The sequence below is a fragment of the Podarcis raffonei genome, chromosome 17, assembly GCF_027172205.1.
Source record: "Podarcis raffonei isolate rPodRaf1 chromosome 17, rPodRaf1.pri, whole genome shotgun sequence".
Taxonomy (NCBI): Eukaryota; Metazoa; Chordata; class Lepidosauria; order Squamata; family Lacertidae; genus Podarcis; species Podarcis raffonei.
The window spans coordinates 37,021,148-37,040,237 of NC_070618.1; the positions used below are offsets into that span (position 1 = coordinate 37,021,148).

The 19,090-nt window shown below is 43.9% G+C and overlaps 2 long non-coding RNA genes across 2 annotated transcripts; both read left to right on the forward strand.

Annotated features, from left to right (window-relative positions):
• The first annotated feature begins 204 nt into the window (after positions 1 to 204).
• Positions 205 to 2,562, forward strand: LOC128405152 (uncharacterized). Its single transcript, XR_008328238.1, has 2 exons — positions 205 to 1,692; positions 1,963 to 2,562. It is a non-coding gene; the product is annotated as an uncharacterized LOC128405152 (long non-coding RNA).
• Positions 2,563 to 7,949: 5,387 nt separating this feature from the next.
• Positions 7,950 to 9,502, forward strand: LOC128405151 (uncharacterized). The gene is made up of 3 exons (XR_008328237.1): positions 7,950 to 8,475; positions 8,778 to 8,833; positions 8,927 to 9,502. It is a non-coding gene; the product is annotated as an uncharacterized LOC128405151 (long non-coding RNA).
• The last annotated feature ends 9,588 nt before the right edge of the window (positions 9,503 to 19,090 follow it).

Consider the following 19,090-nt stretch of genomic DNA (forward strand, 5'->3'; position numbering starts at 1 on the left):
CCAGGGAACTGCGGAACTCCCTGCCTCATGAGATCCAGGGGGAGCTTTTGCTCTACTTTTCTCAGCTCCTGCTAAGAAGCTCGTTGCTTTAGCAAACCTACCCAGATGCTTAGAAAGTCGAGGCAATGCGAATCTGTTTCAGTATTTTGACTTTCGTGCTTGCGTTGCTTGCTGAGTTTCGTTGCGGGGATTGTTGATGTGGGTTTTGTTGCATCTTTATTTCACATCATGTGACTTGTGTGGAAATTATTCAGTTTGGTGGTGGATTCTTTTCAAGGCTTTTATCTACTGTATACAACTACTTTTCCTGTGTTGTACGTTTTTAGCTGCCTTGAGCGTGGTTTGAACTGAGGAAAGGCAAAACGCTATTAATATGTATATGCATGTTTCAAAGTAGGGTGGTGATTTTTTACGTTTTTATTGATACATCTTTTTGTAAACAGCTTTGAGGGTTTTTCGCTTTTCACAATGAAGCAGTGGGTAAATCTTATAAAATAAATGATACATAAACAGGACTCTACAGGTGAAACTCGAAAAATTAGAATACCGTGGAAAAGTTCATTTATTTCAGTAATTCAACTTAAAAGGTGAAACTAATATATGAGATAGGCTCATGACATGCAAAGCGAGATATGTCAAGCCTTTATTTGTTATAATTGTGATGATCATTGCTTACAGCTGATGAAAACTCCAAATTAACAATCTCAGAAAATTAGAATATTAAATGAAATCAGCAAAACAAGGACTGCAAATAGAGCAATACTGGACCTCTGAGAAGTAGAAGCATGCATATGTACTCAGTACTTGGTTTGGGCCCCTTTTGCATCAATTACTGCCTCAATGCGGCATGACATGAGTGCTATCAGCCTGTGGCAATGCTGAGGTGCTATGGAAGACCAGGATGCTTCAATAGCAGACTTCAGCTCTTCTGCATTGCTCGGTCTCCTGTCTCTCATCTTTCTCTTGGCAATGCCCCATAGATTCTCTATGGGGTTCAGGTCAGGCGAGTTTGCTGGCCAATCAAGCGCAGTAATCCCATGGGCATTGAACCAGGTTTTGGTACTTTTGGCAGTGTGGGCAGGTGCCAAGTCCTGCTGGAAAATGAAGTCAGCATCGCCATAAAGCTCGTCTGCGGAAGGAAGCACAAAGTGCTCCAAAATCTCCTGGTAGATGGCTGCGTTGACCCTGGACTTAATGAAGCACAGTGGACCAACACCAGCTGGTGACATGGCTCCCCAAATCTCTTTTCTGATGAGAGCAGCTTTTGCATCTCATTTGGAAACCAAGGACCCAGAGTCTGGAGGAAGAATGGGAAAATGGAAGAATGAAGTCCAGTGTGAAGTTTCCACAGTCTGTGTTGATTTGGGGAGCCATATCATCAGCTGGTGTTGGTCCACTGTGCTTCATTAAGGCCAGGGTCAACGCAGCCATCTACCAGGAGATGTAGTTAGAGGCAGCAGCCAGGCCTCTAACTAAACCTCAGCACTTGTCAGCCAAATCATCGCCTCCTTTGCCTGCCCCCACGTCCCTCTCCTTCCCTTGTTTAGCCAAATTTTAAACTGTAAGCCTGTCAGGGCAGAAAGCTATCCCCTCATATTTTCTGTAAAGTGCTATACAAGCTGATGATACTATATGGAAGAGGATAATAAGAATAATTCCTCCCTTCCTCTCTGTTCTGTACTTTGCATTCAGGTAAAAAGGTAAAGGTACCCCTGCCCGTACGGGCCAGTCTTGCCAGACTCTAGGGTTGTGCGCTCATCTCACTCTAGAGGCCGGGAGCCAGCGCTGTCCGCAGACACTTCCGGGTGACGTGGCCAGCGTGACAAAGCTGCATCTGGCGAGCCAGCGCAGCACACGGAATGCCTTCCCCCCGCCGCGGGGATTCAAACTGCCGACCTTTCGATCGGCAAGTCCTAGGCGCTGAGGCTTTAACCCACAGCGCCACCCGTGTCCTGCATTCAGGTAGTGCTATAATAATAATTAAGTGGAACAGTATATCTTCTGGCATCCAAATGTATTGGACCAGGTGCCCAGTGTCTGCCAAGAGTAAAAGGGAAGCTGAAGGACTGGAATAGAATGAGGATATTGGCGGAAGGAGTGGCATGTTCATTGGACTGTTAAGTGTAGTGCAAGTGTTGACGTTTTATGTTCCAGTCTGCACAAAATATATATATTTTATTTCTTTGCAGTCGATGGAGAGCGGATGAAGCCCGGATTCTGCGTGTGTCCATCAGCTCCTTCCTGGAGCATCTCTGCTTGGTGGTGGAAATGATGGACCTCTTTGGGCCTCCTGTGGCTTGATAGATGGTTGCAACAGGAAGCTTCCCCATAGTCTTGGCTGGACTTGCCCATGGGCTACTGATGTCAGAGGAGGCGCTGAACATGCCATCCTTAGAGCCAAGATGTTGCTTTGTGTTCTGGAGCCAGCGGGGAACTCTCTACTCTCGGATACTCTTGGATATTGATAGATGGGTGCTGAGAAGCAGGCAAGCCTGGGACTGCCTTGATAGAAGACAAAGTACATAGAATCTGGTCCTCTAATAAACTATCCAGTGTACTTTACATTTTAGTCTGCATGTGTTAACTGATTAAATATATTTGAGCCGGCTCACCATATTGATTAATCAATTACACAAACACAAGCAAAATCTTAATCAGAGTGTTTCTCCTGGTGTTGCTGGACTCCAGTTCCCTTCAGCCCCATCCAGCATGGTCGAGGGTCAGGGCTAATGGGAATTGTAGTCCTTGCAGCATCTGGAGAGACACAGGTTCCCCACCCCCATTGCTGCGTCTCTCTGTCTCTCTTGACACCAGGGAGAAAGCAGCTAATAGCTGGCAGTGAGGAAGAGGAGGGGGCCAAGTGGAAGAGGAGCCAAAATGGATGGCATGGGCTTAAAGTCCTATTTATATAGCAAGATTAGCCTTTTTTTCTTTCTTTCTGGCAGGGCTCCTACTTTTAAACAGCAAGCAAAACTTCACCACCTCGGTCACCACCTTTGCATTCTGGTGAAAGCATCACCTGTTGAATTTCTGTTTGACATTTGTCATAAGTTACACTTGTAGCTTGCAGCTCCCTCTTGAAGGCACACCTGCTGAAACCTGGGTTTGTGCTTGTGTAAAAAGACCCAAGAGCGCTTCTTGCCAGCCATTGCTGTTCCTGAACCAGGATAGTCTTGCCCAGTTATCCATGCTCTGGTAACCTCCAGAGTGGGATTACTGCCATGCGCTGTAAGTGGGCCGATCCCTGAAGACCGTTTCAGAAATAACCAGTGCAGAAAAATGTACTTAGTTTTGTAGTTTGCTTTCGGGGCTGGTACACACACAAATATTCATCACCAGATCACTGCAATGCCCAGCAATAAGTTTCACCTGTGAATGGACACCACAGACTGGACTTTTACCATGCTTCCAATGGCTTCCAGTGTCTGGAGGGTCACAGCTTCCCGGCTCCTGCATTAAGGACCAACCATGCACATGTTGTGTGAATAGGCCTGCCAAGAAGAGGAAACAAAAATGATTGGTTACTTGTCTCTCCATTGGTCCAATGGTTTGTAAAGCCCCATCCCAGTGGGGAACAAATGGTGCAAAAACACTTGCGTACCATTTTGGCTGGCTAGCTAGCTAGCTAAATAAAACCCTGAAATCTCCATCGTAATTGGTTATAAACAGGGATCTGTAGCTCACATTTTTTGGTTCTTGGGGGGGGGGGCGGAATCTCAACCCCAATATTCATTCTTTGACCATGGTCTCTTTTGACAGCCACTGCCAGAATGGAAATAGCTGTCAGGTGGGTAATGGGGGGAGGCCCTCACTTTACGATCTTGGTTTTTCCCAGGTATGGGACATGGCACAATCTGGGAGTCTGAATCAACACAGCAGCGTGATGATAAATGGGCAGGTTAAGAAGGATAAACTTCTAAGTATATGGTAATTGTTCATTGATTATATCAACAAATTGGCACTGTCGCTATGACCACCTGCCATGGGTGTTGCCAGGATTTATTTTAGGGGGGGCAAGTTAGGGTTGCCACATTTCAAAGAGCAAAAAAGAGGACACCAAGACAATTCTCATTTTAAATACACCTACTATATGTAGGCTATAGAAGCTGTGATATCTTGCTGGGGGAGGGGGGCAGGAGAAGAGAAAAGATGGGGAAAGCAAGTCCTCAATCACCAGTCTTGTCTAGGACTCATCCAGAAAGTATAGCCAGAGACATTTGGACAAATATTAAAAATGTTCCCTGAAAAAGAGGATGTGTCCTGGAAAAAGAGGACACACAGCAACCGGGAGGGGGGCAGAACTGAGGTAGCTGCGACACAATTGGTCAGTTATTTTTTTTCTTAATTTACTTGAATAGGGGGGCAGTTCCCCCCCGAACCCCCTGGCTACACCACCTGCAACCAGGGGCGGAGGAAGGGCTGTAGGTGTGGGGCCGTCCCGGGTGTCCCCACTGAGGGGGGTGACAAAATGCCAGGCTGCACTCACCACGGGGCCTGCAGTAGGCCCAAGGCTCTGCACTGTCCATACGGTCCGCCCACTGCCTCCCCCCAGCTGTAGGGCGACTGAGTGGGAGGAGGCAGGCAGACTCTGGAGGCCCCACGGTGCACCCTGCCCCTATGGACACCTCGCCCCTCCCTCACCCTGCCCCTATGGACACCTCGCCCCTCCCTCGCCCTGCCCCTATGGACACCTCGCCCCTCCCTCACCCTGCCCCTATGGACACCTCGCCCCTCCCTCGCCCTGCCCCTATGGACACCTCGCCCCTCCCTCACCCTGCCCCTATGGACACCTCGCCCCTCCCTCGCCCTGCCCCTATGGACACCTCGCCGCACCCTCACCCTGCCCCATGGGCAGCTTGCACCCCAGGTGCCCAAGCGGCTTTCTCCGCTGCTGGCTGTCCCTGGCAATAATACTGGTTTTAGCCCTCTCACTGGTCAGAGCTGAAGTTGTTATTTACAACTTTAAAAAGAGATGCAACAAATTTTCACTTGTGAAAATTGGCAAGTTTAAATGTTGCTTGTAGATAGATAGATAGATAGATAGATAGATAGAGGTAGATAGCTTTAACAGTTTATTAGCATTTTCTTGAAGCATTTTCTTAAAGTGATAGGCTATCCATTTTGGGGACCCTGGGCCCCCCCAAGGAGAACCTCCAAAAAAGCACACTGTGGAGGAGTTTCCTGCCTGTCACTCAAAGAAGAATTCAAACTCAGGCTGCAGTGTCCATCAAAGTCTTTAACGTTCAGATCAGTGCGATACTTGGGGGAAATGTCATTAAAAGCTACAGCACGTTCTACACATAGCCAAGCAAACAAAGACATTGATCCAGGAATGAGACATATCCTGGCTTAGGAGGTAACTCCTCTTAAGCCCCCCCAAAATATTTAAGGGGGCTGGAACCCCCCCCAAACTGTTGATGGCCATTGCCATTTAATTGTGTGTGCCGTGTCATGTGACTATGTAGGGCAGGGCTTACTGCCCCCCCGCCCCCCATATTTTATTCAAGGTGGCCCCCCAGCAACCCTGTTATTAGGGAGTGGGGCCGGTACTACTTTCTCACCCATGCGCAGTGATCCCATTTGTATGCACTGTATTAATGCGCCAAGGGACTATTTTATGTGCCCTTATGACTGACAGGTGGTGGAAGGAGCGAGCCAGAGTCTAGGGAGTGAGACTGTCCCTGGCTATAATACTGGTTTTTGCCCTCTCACTAGTCAGAGCTGAAGTCTCACAGAAGTTGTTATTTACAACTTTAAAAAGGGATACAACAAATTTTCCCTTGTGATCTCCATAGTTGGCAATTTTAAATGTTGTTTGTAGATAGATAGATAGATAGATAGATAGACAGACAAACAGACGATAAATAGATTCAGTAACTCCCTAAAAAGTGTTAGGAGACGCAATACATTTTAAATTTAAAGGAAACTGAAAGAAAATAAGAAGACCAACAAAGAATTAATCATAGTAAAACAGGGAGAGTAAATTGTGGACAGATGCTGGACTTTGAGAAAGCCCCCAAAAGAAAGCTTAGCCAAGAAAAAATTAAACTGAAAACTCATAAAAAACACCAAGATGAAGATTTTAAAGAGAATCAAGAAAAGCAGATACACCTGATGACTAGAAAAGCCAAGGGAAAACAAAGACACATGAAGGAACATGAGGGGCGAAGTCAAGTTTATTTCCCTTTCGACCAACAAGTCTTTGGATGTACAAAGGAGCAGAGGAAAGGGTAGGTGGAGATGAAGTCTGCTTCAAGCAGAGTGAAGAATAATTGCAGAAAATAGAAGGCTTTTCTTTTAAAAAGGCAACTGGAGAAGCCATTTCATAAAAAGAAGGCTGGCATTTCTGTTGCCAAAGTTATCATTATCATATTATTGTTATTATTTATTGAATTTCTATACCGCCCTACACCCAAAGGTCTAAAGGCAGTTCACATAAAATATCAACTACACCAAATCAAAACAAGAACGACCCAAGAAGGGGTTCCCAGAGCAGAGACAGCAGGAGTCAGGCTATCCCTGTCCAGAGAGGGGCGCAACTGGGCCACCAGCCGAAGCTGATGGAGGGCACTGGGGGTCACTGAGCGCCTTCCCTTGTCTCTCGCCAGAGGTGCAGGGCGACCAAGGCCCTTTCCGTGCCAAAAGCAGGCCTAAACCCTGATGGAAATGGACCCAGAAAAGCAGCTTCTTCCAAGGGCCCCTGGATCTGGTCTGCGACCACTAGCTCCAGAACCTCACTCCAGAAGTTGGAAAAACCAAGACGGGTAAGATTTTAACACAGGTAAGACTTAGAAGTGAAAAGGGTAGCGGGATTCAGGGGGAAGGAAAGCTGTGCATGTGAGAAAGAGCAAAGCAGAGGCGCAGAAGACAACACAGTTCCATTTAATGTCATTTTAGCTCAGGTTGCCTTGTTGACAAAAATGCTTTGCAGCCATTTTGTGATAGCTTCTTGGGGACTATATATAAGCTCCTTTGCTAATGGGCAGAACTTAATTTTATGTATATTGTGGCTTCCAAGGAGTAGAATAACAAACCCTCTTCAGCAGCTGCTTAAAAGTGGTGGCATTTGGCATATGAAGCCAAACAAATTGTACTTACTGGGCAACTGCAGAAGAGGGTCATTAAAATATTGTTGCGTTTTTGTTCCTTCAGATGTGTATAAATCCAGAAGGTTCCAAACATGCCAGCATTTTGCATCCTCGCCAGTACTTCTGTTCCTAAGGTAGAATACCCATTTAGAATACCCATTTTAAAAGCTGATGCATCAAACTGCTTCCTTTGTCTGTAGCAGTTGCCTTGCTGATTTCAGTGTGAAAAAGCAAATAAGGCATTTTGAGGGTGAGTCTACTGATGGCAATGGGAGAGGTGGCCTGGTAGAGGCACTGGAGTGAGTAGAGGTTTTCACCATTTTGTCAGCCATTTTTAAGCAAAAAAAGTCCAGCAAACATTTAAGCACAAACATATTCACAATTAGGAAGGATGTGCCATGACCATTTTTTCCTGTACATAAAGGGCAGAAAATGTTGTCTGTTAATGGGAAGGCTGAAATGACTGAGAAAATATTTGAAATCTTATGAATCCCGACTCTCTGGCCATTTTTACTCATACATAAGGGGGTGGCTGATTGTTCCACTAGTGACCAGAGAGGGCCACACAAAATCATAATAACCCACATTTGTCAAACATTTTAGAATAGAGGTCTGTACCCTTCAATCCTGTAGATAAAGGAGGCATTTAGCTCCCAATTTTCTTTGCCTGGGGTACCGGTATGTCTGTTGAATGCAGGGAACATATCCATAAATGCTGAGACTTTATTAGAAATTTAATTTGACCCAAATTCTATTGCTGACTTTTTGGTGAAAACTTGCACAATAGGGTTGATAGTTGCTGGGTTTCCTACAAATACTAAATTTTGGATCCTCGCCAGTTCATCTGTTCCTGGTGTAGCAAACTGCTTCCTTTGCCTGTAACCTCTCACTTGGTTACCTTCAACTGCAATCATAGCTTCTAGTGATAAAACATTTGAATTATCAGAGCTGCCGATAGGCACTAATAACTAACAAGTAATCTCTAAATGCTCTATTGTAATTATAGCAGCAATACAGTTGTGTGTCTTCTGGCTGAAGGTCAACTAGGTGAGTATCTTGTGCTTGGCTGAGGGGAAAATCTCTGTTGTGTTCTGCCTGCAACTCTTGTACAAAGATTCTTTCAGGTCGCAGTGAGGGGGACCATGCAAGCACCCTGAGCCTGTTGGAGAAAAGGTAGGCTCTAAATGGAATCATACATTAAATATGCAAACTAAGTATTCCAAAGAGCTTGTATTGAGCAACATTGGTTATTCAATCCCTTTTTCAGAAGAGCTGTGAACTCGAAAGCCGAATGTGGTCGCTCTCCGTGCTTCTACCTGGAGGGACTTCTCTTGTCGGGACACCACTGCAGGGGAGGCCCCTTCCTGTGCCATCACCACACAATAAGGTACATCTTTGGGTGGGACAGCCAGCCTTGTTTTGTTCCAGCTCTTATTTTTACAGACCTCACAGAGCTACCTGTGCCGGAAGCAGATCTGCTCCATTGACAAAAGGCAGTGTCAGAGCTCTTGATCCATCAAGTGAACATCTGCAGTGCAGGATTGAGAGACACCTGCGTCTTGACTGCCTGCTTTAGGTAACCGGCTGTTTTTGCTCCTGTGTCTGGAGGGGAGGGCTGCTGAAGACCCCAGTCTCTTCCAGGTGCATCTCAGTGACGCAAGAAGTTCCCCCCGCTTGATCTCTTCACAGTTCTGTCCAAGAGCCCACCACACTCAGGTGAAGCCAGCTCTTCCTGCAGAAGTCAGGTCAGTCAGAACAGCTGTGTTCCAAAAACATTTATCTGGAATTGGTGGGAAAGGGCCGGGGACAAACGAATGAGTCCAAATTGCTTTTCACAGACCAGCAGAAGGAACTTCCAGGCCCATGAATTCACACTTTGGAGGGACAAACAAAAAGGTGAGCATAAAGGCAGAGTTTGAAGACTGGAACCAGTCTCTCTGTTCTGCCCTGCAAATTAATGGCAGTCAACATGGCACTCATGGCAATATGACTTAAACACATCTAGGTGAATATCCCTTGCTAATGGCAAGGGATAAAACCTCGATTGTGTTCTGTCTGCAACTTCATAATTCTTAAGGGTTTTCTTTTTCCCTGAGAGAACATTCTGTATTGAGAGTGTTCTCTCAGGTTTTGCTTTTCACCTTGTTGCATTGGCCAAAAAAAAGCAAAAGACGCTGGTGGTTGGCGCTCCTGGTTTCCAGGACGGGGTTCAAGCCCCTGCGGTGTCCCTGCTTACTTCCAATGCAACCTCTCTCTCTCTCTCTCTCTCTATCTATCTATCTATCTATCTCTCCCCCTTAAGAACTAAGTGAAGCGCAAAGTGCTCCTCTGATGCATCACTGGTGTGTGTCTAAGACAAGGTGGATTACATGGATGCTTCCCATCCTAGCACTCCTTGCCATAGGGAACAAAATATGTACTGTATAAAAGACTGTCTTTTAATTTGGCATTGTTTAGAAAGTAACCTAAATATACAAACAAACGGATCCTAATTAGATCATTCAGAATGTTGAAAAGGCCGGGATGAAAGAGGAAATGGCATCACGTTCATTCATTAGCAGAAGAAGAGCAAATATAAAATGCTCAGGTGTCCTATTTTACAGAAGACAGTTGTCAATTTTCAGGGCTATCAGAGGCTTAAGATGTGGACTGGTGACAGTTCTCTGTATGAAGGTGTCCTCTGTTCGAATGGCCGGGCATTCCAGGTCTGGCTGAAAGATACAGAAGGAAGAGCAGGGGCACTGAAGTTGCCCATCAACAGATAGCACCTTGGCAGTAGACTAAGGACAACCACCCAGGCCACAGTCTTCCTCACTACAGTGAGATGTATAATAGTCCCATGTAGAATTATAGGGTGACCTAACACATCAGTCATACTCAAGGTAATATCATATATCCAGCTAAGTCATACTCGGAATCACTGAAATCACTGGGTCTAGTGACTATGACTTAGTAGGTGATAAACTACTAATATTTTAAAATGTGCATCTAAGCAAAGACGTGTCCAATTTCTGCAATTGGGGTTATCCAGGGATGCAATATTGTACGTTCAGTCAGGCCCTTTTGTTTTCTCCTGATCAGGAGGAATCCAGTTTGACCCTAAGTAAGTTTACTTTGAAGGAAGTCGGAGTGCTTCCATAGTCTTACTTCCTAGTAAGTGCACATTGGGATAGGGCTAGAGCTCCGTTTCAGAGTGCATGCTTTGTATGCAGGAGGTGGGGTCCCAGGCATTTCCAGACAGGGCTGCTAAGAAAGATCCTTCCAGAGCCACTGCAAGTCAGGGATACCCAGGCATCAGAAGAACTATCCACCCAGATCTTCAGGAGGGCCAGAATGGCATTTTGCAACGTTTTCCACATTAGTTTGTAGCAATTTCTTTCTTTCTTCATGGCGGTATGTTGCTGAAGGGAACAGCACACCTTCCCCTGCAGTGAGAATTCCTACAAACACACCACACACACACTCTATATTGGGGAATGGAAGCACCAATGACTCACAATTCCTCTTCCAATATTTATTTTAATGTGTGTAATTCCCCTTTGAGAAAATTCCAATATTACTGCATTAGAATGAAGTGCATATGACACTAAATGTGACACTCATTTGGTACCAATGTTCTGGGCCTGGTTACATGCCACAGAAGTGCTCTGGCCTGGCTGTGTCAGAGCTCCGCAGTCAAAAACCAGGGACTAGAAGCTCTCCCAGAAATATTAAACATAGACTACAAAAATGACCTTGAATAAGATAGAGTGTCTCTTGTTGGAAAGGTGGGCAGTGTGTGGGGGGGGGGGGTTCTTGTACGTTTTATGCTCCTTATCGCTAGCCCCAACATCAGTGAGCTGAGGATCCCTTTCCTATCATCATGATTGGCCCAGATTGCGCTGGGCTCCCTGGCCCCTGACCCCGAGCCCCCCAAAGAAGGGATCAGCAAGGAACTGGATGTGACGGAGGACATCTTGCATGTGTGAGTATTGGCCAGGCGCCCCCTTCTGCAAGAGGCCAGGTGTGTTGGCAGCCGGGGCAGATGGTGGGCTCTGAGTCCTGGGTGCAGCCTGCAGGAAGTTCTCCTCCACAAGCTGCAGGAGGATGAGAGACAAGGTGGCGCCACAATGGATGGCGTGTTGGACTTGAACCAGGGTTTTATTATTTGTACCCCGCCCATCTGACCATGTTGCCTCAGCCACTCTGTGCAGCTTCCAATAGATATAAAAACAGAAAACATTTAAAACTTCCCTATACAGGGCTGCTTTTAGATGTCTTTTAAAAGTTATATATTTATCTCCTTGACGTCTGATGGGAGGACGTTCCACAGGGTAGGTGCCACCACCAAGAAGGCCCTCTTCCTGGTTCTCTGTAACCTTATTTCTCACAGGAGGGAACCACCAGAAGGCCCTTGGAGCCGAACCCTTTTGAATGAGTCTGTTTCTTGGCCTGACCTACCCCGCAGGGTTGTTTTGAGCATAACTTGGAGGCAGAGTGGGGTGCAAGTAAAATAAAGTGGTGTGGTGAGCAACGTGTCGCCATGCAACACCCTCCCTCTGCCACTGGTCTTGCCAGCGGACAGTAGTGCCTTCCTTTGCAGAAGTGTGAAATTTGAAGGGTGGCTGTGGTTTGGTCCTTGTGTTGTTTACGAAGGTATGACAACATACCTTGCAAGGAACAAAAAGGAAGAAAGTCCCACTTCTTTTGGCTTTATTAAAATAATTGTGTAGGGCCAAACCATATAATCCTTAGATCTAAGGGACTCAATGTGGGGAGCTCATATATTTCCATTGCCTGCCCTCCCTTACTAGGGGATAAAGTCTCTCTTCATTTGTTAATGACAGTGATGATGGTTCTTAATGCCACTGTTGACTGCTGTTCACTTTGCAGTGGTACCTCGGGTTAAGTACTTAATTCGTTCCAAAGGTCTGTTCTTAACCTGAAACTGTTCTTAACCTGAAGCACCACTTTAGCTAATGGGGCCTCCTGCTGCCGCCGGAGCACGATTTCTGTTCTCATCCTGAGGTAAAGTTCTTAACCCAAGGTAATATTTTTGGGTTAGCGGAGTCTGTAACCTGAAGCGTATGTAACCTGAAGCATATGTAACCTGAGGTACCACTGTACATGGTTGAAATATTATTCTGATATACCAGTAGTTTATTAAATAGTTTAGTACAACATTTGATTCAGAATTCCCCCTCCCCCTTGTTTTCCTCCTCTAAAAACTAGGTGCATCTTATGGTCTTATGGAGCGAAAAATACGGCGGTCCACTGCAGGCCCAGCCCAAGACATTTTGGCACTTGAGGTGAACCACAAAATGGCAGCCCAGAAGAAGGGACGAGTGAAGATCTACAAGTGGCTGGTCCAGCCTCCAAGGAGAGCGGCCAATGTGTTCCTTGGAGGCCAGATCTGCTGCCCCTGTGGATCCTGCCACTAACTTTGGACAGGTTGGCATACACTATACATGTTTAAAAATATCTGCAGTTCTGCACCGCACTTTCCTTTTCACTCAAGTAACTTGAAGTTATTTGTTCAATGGGTCTACTCCAAGTATGAATTAGATGGACGTCACGCCAAATGGGTGGCTGCAGGGACACCATGAAGGAACACCTGAAATTCGGATGAGGCTGAATTCTTCACTTCTGCAGAGCTGCAGCAGACACAGAGCACTGAAAGTGACATGGCACCTTTCTTTCAGACCTTGTACCTTTACAAAGCTTAAAAGACAGGAGTACAAACACACCATTTATTTATTTTTTACTAAAAGAATAGAATTTATTAAGCACTGTAAGTCTCTCTCCATCATCAACAGATGAACAACGTGCCAGGATTCCACCAGCAAAAAACATTCCCAAAAGACACCCAAGCTTTCTGATTGCAAACCTACTGCGAGTTTCCCCTGATTTAGAGCAACCTGTCCAAACTTACACTGATTAAAAAACCCAACAACCTATGGAGCTTGGTGTGGGGTGCAAGGATTGGGGAGATGGGGGTTTGTTTATCAAGGTTGGGGTAGTAAAGATAACATTTATCCATCCACTAAGAACAGGTGTTAATATAGCATAAAAAGAAAATCCATTTTAAAAAAGAAGGGAATAATGAATTTATCCCACATAAATAAAGCATGAACTTGCAATTGACAGGGGATCACTAACAAGAAAAAAAAATCAGATTTACTCTGTTCATCAAAAATTGGTTTGTATGCTTTTTTTCCCTTTAAAGCTAAAATCTCAGGCTAAACATTTTAAAATGTGGTCATGGGGAGATATATATGGTAAAAATGCAACTTCCAAGGTTATTCAAAGAGGGTGTGTGAGGGGAAAGATTGGCTTAAAGTAACAACTGAGATTGAAGTTTTTACTTTTAAAATCTTACTAGGCATTTAGTTACTATCAACAAAGCATCTACCAAAATACAAGAGCAATGGTTATAAGTCAGAAAAAGTGTACATCCCGTCTGCAAGGGTAATATTATAGACAGATAAAAGTGTACGCGGGAAGCGGGGGTTGGTCTTTCAAAACGGAGTCAGAAAAGAATTCTAATCTTTAAAAAAAAACCTAGAAAATGAGCGACGCTATCTGACTTTATGCAATGAGCGGTAAATAGCAATTAAAGACTGAAAGATCTCTAAACAAGGTGTGTGTTAGATTTCTTTTAAACAATAAAAATGGACTTACAAAATAGATTGGTGTGGGGGTAATTGGAAGGATTAAAATTAAAAATAGAAGAACATGCATATTTAGCAAAATACATGTCAGGTAAGTTAGCTACTATAATGATTCAACTTCGGTAGTAAAATTATGCTAACAAGATTTAAAAAAAAAGTTGTAGTTAGCTTATGATTCATCTTGCAGCTTGATCCTAATAACATTTACTTGGAAAGAAACACCATTATTTCAGTGGGCTTACACCCAAGTAAGTATACTGAGGATTTGCAGCCTAGGTTACAGTTGCGTGATAGGGGGAAATGTTGGTGCTTTGTGCCAACTGGCCACTGAGTGGCCCTGTGCCTTCCTCACAGGCTCTAGCGTACACACACTTAATCTGTGGACCGGGATACCCCTATTCCCCTCCACAAGAATTCAAGTCCCTGTCATAATGTTTGTCTGTGACTTCCCCCCAGGGACCTAAGGGCTCGCTTGCTTGTTTGCTTATGAATCCAAGGAAAGGTGGAATTCTAAACGACATCAGAAAAAGTTGAAAAGCTGCCCCTGAAAAGGCTTCAAAGTCTTTTCAAGTACTGTTAAGTATATTTGGACAAAAAAAACCTCTAACTGGTTGGCTAAGTTGACTCGTAGCCATCCTTGGGAACGGCTAGCCAGAGTCATATCCCGCATTACTGCCTTAGGATGGGATGAAATATTTGTAAGAGAAATGCAGGAAATATTGGTCAGTAGGCTGGCTTTAAAAAGCCCCCCCTCCACCCCACCCCCCACCAAACAATGAAGGCAGCATGCTAAAATCCATGCCTTTGATTGTATGGTTTAGATCCTTATGAAGACTTCAAGAAACATGCTTAGAGAATCTTGAATTGGAGCCTAGTACAGGAAGTTAAAAGTATTAGATTTGTTCCCACTTCAACTCATATTAAAAAGGAACCTTTCTTTATCTTAGAGGCAGTGCTATTTTTCTAGAAAAAGAGGTGTCAGAACTCACCATGAACTCCTCCCCTGTTCTCTTATAATGGCAATAGTGCCCACATAAGAGGTGCCAGAACTGAATTCCAGTGAGTTCTGGCTGAAAAAAAGCCCTGCTAAGAGGAAGATTTGGACACAGGAACATATTTCGCCTTCCTTATGAGCATTTAAGGTCCAACTGCACAGTGCAGGGGAAAGTCATATTACTTCAGTTAATTCTCAGCATCAAAGTTAGTTACACAGCAATTATTTCTAATAAACACGATCCCTACAGCTGTTGTTAATGGACCTTACTCCATTGGGGATCAACGGCTCTGAATGTGGGATGCAGATCCAGTGACTTCAAAGGAACTCTGCCAAGATTGTACCATCCAAGGATCCAGCCCTGGAGAGAGTCCAAAGGAGAGAGTCCAAAGGCCAAATGAAAAGCAAGAACGCCGCATTTGAGAGCTCCGCTCTCAAAGAATGAACAACGCAACTCAACATAATCTTTGGGTCCTACTGATGCCACAATTACCTCAGGGTCACCCTCACAAGGGAAACCTGATGTTTGTTCATGATTAGGACATTCATTTCACAAAGTCACAATCCATTCAAGCTCTACATTTTTGCGTCTTTATCATACAATAGCTCCCACAGGAAGCACTGCAAGACGCTTGAAAAGTCCTTAATTTTACAGACAGCCTGCAATGCTAAGGTGACTAATTTCTGGAAATGTGGAGAAAAAAGGTCTCATTACAGATGCCTGAAGAATTTTATTTCTGTGAATTCTGATGCAAAGTGACCCAATCCAGACCCCCTGTGAATTAGAATTTAGTTATCCTTTGATTTTGCATTTATCTGAATTAATGAGACACAGGGATTGTCTCAAAAAAGTAACAAAATGCCTAGTTTAAATGTTTAGAGATGTATATACAGAGTTAAACTACGTTTTTAGATACAAATTTTCATATGGATCCAAAACAAATCCAGAGTAATGCAGAAACTGAATGGAATGGATTTATGAATGAAGACACATGAAACAGACTGATCCATCCATCGTAAGGCCGCGTGCCGACCTCCCCTTTTGTGCGTCTTAGGATCAAGAGAAGTATATTCAGAGTTGTTATATCTACATTCAAGGACTGTAGCTTTCTGGTCTCACAAAAGGATCTGAATTTTAAAATCTGCACTTAAAAAAAAAATCGAAGTTTGCAAATCAGGGCTTCATTATTATTATTTTTAAATAAGCAAACTTTTTTGTTATAAAAAATAGCTATGGGGCCATCTAGTTATGGCTAGGCGCATTCGCAGAGACTCCTGGTTCCTGGCTCTATAGGCAAAAGCACCTCCGATATTAGCTTCAGATTCAAAAGCTGCAAGAAATGGGGAATCAGCACTGTTTCGCCGCCAGGTTAAATATAATAACTAAAGCTGCTTTAAGAGTTAGAAAGAGCCCTCTTTCAATAGTCAAGTATCATTTTCTCAAAGGACTTTGGCTCATCTCATTCCAACCAAAGCAGAACCACCTTTGCCCAACAGTCATATACGAACTACACTTCTGATCTACGAGTGCTATCAACACCAAGGAACGAAGGCTTCTCCAGTTTCCCCAGAAGCAAGGCTAACTTCTACAGGACTGCAAATTTTAGAATCTTCCAGCTCAACCACAGCAGACTTATCTCAGTGCTCCCCTAGATCATTTGCACTTAGGGGTGGTGATGCCTGAATTCTTGTATCACACAAACTGCAGTCTCCAGTCAGTACATGGCCAGCTCCAATTCCGCATGCTGGAGCCAAACCATTCTGGTACGGCTTGGGGGAAAAGGTATTTGCTTGGCTGCAGTACATTCTAAATGATGGGGAACCTGACCTCTGAGGGCAATCATCCGGTTATTGCTTCTCATTAGGTTTATAAAAGATAGGTCAGGTTAGCTTGACTCTTGCATCATAACATGATGTCCATCACATCAGAGATGCTCTTTTACATTCAGTAACACTAGTGGGAATGGTAGCATTATCCAACTGCAATTAAACTAAAGTCCATAGATATGCATGAAGGGTGTTTTGTCATTTGGATTTATTATGCAAGGGAAACCTAGGAATTTTCATCTACCTCTTTGGCTTTCATGCAACACTGAGCTTCAAATTAAATTCCTGAAGATTAATGATCCCCTTCCCACCTGGAAGTATCCACAATTCTCACAAGAGATATTTTAAAGATGCATGTTGCCTGCTAGCTTTTTGGCTGCTGAGCAAGCAGTGAGCAATTCTGAACAATACCACATCCGTTTTTGAATTTAAAGGAAAACTTATCTAGGATTTTTGTCAAGTGAATCTAGAGTAGAGTGACTTCAAACTTTATTTTGCCTAGCTTGCAAAGAAGAGACCAAGTTGAAGTGTACTTCCCAGTTAAAACAAGATAAAATCTAAAATCTTCAGATACCGAATTCTTCTACCTGTATAAATTATGCAAGTAACACACATTTTCAGTCTTATTTTGCATAATTTATTCATTTTTGAAAAAATGTTTTGCCAAATTTAGCCTGGTTCTAAGGGTCACTACATAGGGGAGAAGCCCCACCCTTAAAATGAAAAACTTATCCAGCCACTCCTGCTGCCCACAAACTTCCGAGGTTTATTTTAGTATCCATAACAATGAGAAAGTTTTGTTTTTAAAGACTGGGCTTCTCAAGATGCTGAATTCTGTACCCAGTGTCACATTCTGTACTCCCACAGAATCAGGGAATATATAAATGTTTGGGATAAGGGCTTCCCAAAACTTTCCAATTTTTGGCTCCATTTGCACCATACATTTAAAGCATGGCTCCCCTCAAATGATTTGTTAGGGTGCCGAGGGCTGTTAGGAGACCCCACTTCACATCACATCTACAATTCCCAGCGTTTCCTGGCAAGAGGGATTGTTACACCACCCTGCTTAAAGTGGTATGGTACTGTTTCAGATGTGTAGTACAGATGGGACCACAGTGTAAGAGGGCTAATTGGCACCCAATAGTCACTAATGCCTACAGTCTGCACAGACAGACAAGTCAAATCAATCGCGCCACCTAGTCAATAGCTTGCCTGGTGGCATTGCTAAGAGGTTAAAAAAGGGGGGCAAATCTGCTCCAGTTGCAAAGGTTTCAAGCACTGGAAATATGGTATATAAGGAAATGCGTCACAGAAGCCTGTGAGGCAGATCCAGCTGCTCCCCTGGGCTACATGATATCAAAGCTATATAGCTGCACGCTCCGAGGCCTGTGCGACTGCAGGCATGGCTCAAGCTGGCAGGCGTCTTTTTAGTTCTGGGGTAAGACCTCAGAACTGGCAATGGTTAAGTTGCTTGGAAATGTGTGCCATTGGTCAGGAGAGGAAGTTGTCTTCCTTCCCAGCAAATACTGTCAAAGCTAAAAGCAACTGAAACACCCCCAAGAGAAGAAGAGTGTTAAATCCCTCCTCTCAAATTCACCATTTAAAGTTGCAATCCCACTCCTCAAACTTCATATGTCAACTGCATGCCTAACTGAAGAGGTTGAACAGTGTCTCATTTGTGACAGGAAGTATTATCGTGTAAGGAAGATTTACATTTACTCTTCGCACCTGGGAATAAAGTGTTTTTCTCTTATCATCAAGCCAAACCCAGATCAGAGGACGTTCAGCGACAGGGCACAATTAGAACTTAAAACACTTCCTTGTTCTCCCAAGACTGTTGGTTTAATCCACTTGAGGCTGAAGCGAGGGCCTTTTCTGAAAACCCTAACTCTAAAACCCTCGATATGCAATTTTAAGTTCTGTCTTACTTTACAGTCATAGCATACCAATGAGAGTAGGACTGAAGACGATTCAAAAAGGAATGCACCCCTGCCTACAGCTGCAAAGTTTCAAAATCTACACTGGGCTCTATTGCTTAATTAGAATATTTAATGCTTAATTAGGAAGATTTAATGGTGAGATTCATAGTTCAGAGACAATGCCTTTTTGCTTCCTATATATACTGTAATCCCAGATCGTACACCCTTTCTAGTAAAATCATTTCTAGGAGCTGGGAAAGATCTTTCCTGAAAATTATTAGCTGAAAATACTGTTCTTAGTGTGAGTTGGTTCATCCTGTTACCACTTTACAGAAAAAATGGGGATTTAACACTCAGATTTGATATGCAAATAAATTTTAAAAAGAATGTATGTATGGGAGAGTCAGGTTCTGGAAGTCTGCAATGCTGTGTAGTATATACCTACTGCATTTCTGAATTTCAAGAGTCTATCGAGATTCCAGTAGCTACAAGCCAAATTCTGCAAGGGACTTCAATGAACAATGGACAAATTTCAATTAAATAAATATATGTAACAGACTGAGACCTATTTGGAGATAACAGTAGAACAAGGATTTCTGACTCACATGTGTT